This window comes from Mus caroli, chromosome 14 (assembly GCF_900094665.2).
Source record: "Mus caroli chromosome 14, CAROLI_EIJ_v1.1, whole genome shotgun sequence".
NCBI classification, from domain to species: domain Eukaryota; kingdom Metazoa; phylum Chordata; class Mammalia; order Rodentia; family Muridae; genus Mus; species Mus caroli.
In genome coordinates, this window is record NC_034583.1 from 44,108,513 (window position 1) to 44,109,892 (window position 1,380).

Sequence of the window (1,380 nt, forward strand, 5' to 3'; positions counted from 1 at the left end):
AAAAAAAAAAAAAAAAAAAAAAAAAAAAGAAATAGTAAAAATGTCTTCCTAGGTATGCTGGGAGGTGGTGGCACACACCTTTAATCCCAGCACTTGGGAGGCAGAGACAGGCGGATTTCTTCCAGGCCAGCCTGGTCTACAAAGTGAGTTCCAAGACAGCCAGGACTATACAGAAAAACCCTGTCTCGGGGAAAAAACAAAGAAAAAAAAATATATATATATATAAATCTTCCTAGGTATAGAGTGTGGTTGTTGAGACAAGCCTTAAATACCAACACTCAGGTGGCACATGAGTATGACAATTCAAGGTCAGCATTATCTACATTTTCAGTTTATATATGTAGTAATATATGCGATGAAATACAAAAAATACAAGTCTCTTTCTATTTGGCATTTAATACAATTCTCTGCTTTGATCACATAGGTCAGTCATTAGTGATAGAAATCACTTATGGCAATCAGCATTGCTTAGCATGTCAAGCCACATTAGGCAATTTGAGTTAGATTACCCTTACAACCTAAACTAGCCTATATTACATAGAGAAAAAACTCCTTTACTATCTAATGTCATATGAGAATGACACAAACCTCAATTATTGGCCTGGCTGCTATATAATTCTATGCAGGCCAATTTTGTCCTCAAAAAATGGTAATTTCTTTCCTTTGGAAATATTTTAATAGTTTTATCAGTATGCATGCATGTATGTATGTATGTTTGTTTTACACTCTCCTTTGTGCCACTACCTGAGGTCAGAAAATTCATACAATTTCCCTGTAACTGGGATTATGTATGGGTGCTGGAAATCAAATCTAGATCCCCCGCAAACCCCAAAGCCTCAATGAGTGACACTAATTTTGCATCAATAAATTAATTTTATAAAGAAAATGTATTTAAGTCTTTTTCACATCTTCCTGTTTTTTCAAGACTCTTGATTATAAGCAATTTCATTTACTGGCAGCCATCAATCTGAATTAATATTTCACTTATTTTGTTCTGATGTCCTTAAATTTCTTTTGTTGAACATTCCCCATTGACTTGCATCACTTTCGGGCTGTTTTCCTTGTATGTTGTCTATGAACCTTTACTCTATTAGAGGCCAGAAGATCAAGTTTAGTTTTGTTAAACACAAGCCTAAATTATTGGCCTATGTTAACATACATCTTTAATCCCAGAGGTAGAGGGTTGTTTGGATCTCCAGAGATACCCAAGGTCACATGTTAAAGAGAAAGAAGAGGGGATACACTAGTCATCTTTAAAATGTTACAATGGCCGGGCGTGGTGGCCTTTAATCCCAGCACTTGGGAGGCAGAGGCAGGCGGATTTCTGAGTTCGAGGCCAGCCTGGTCTACAGAGTGAGTTCCAGGACAGCCAGGACTACA

At 37.0% G+C, this 1,380-nt stretch overlaps 1 protein-coding gene across 19 annotated transcripts in view; it reads right to left on the reverse strand.

The window, feature by feature from the left end:
- The window catches only part of Hnrnpc (heterogeneous nuclear ribonucleoprotein C (C1/C2)), a 29,377-nt gene that overhangs the window by 13,045 nt on the left and 14,952 nt on the right, over positions 1 to 1,380 (reverse strand). The window lies entirely within an intron of this gene.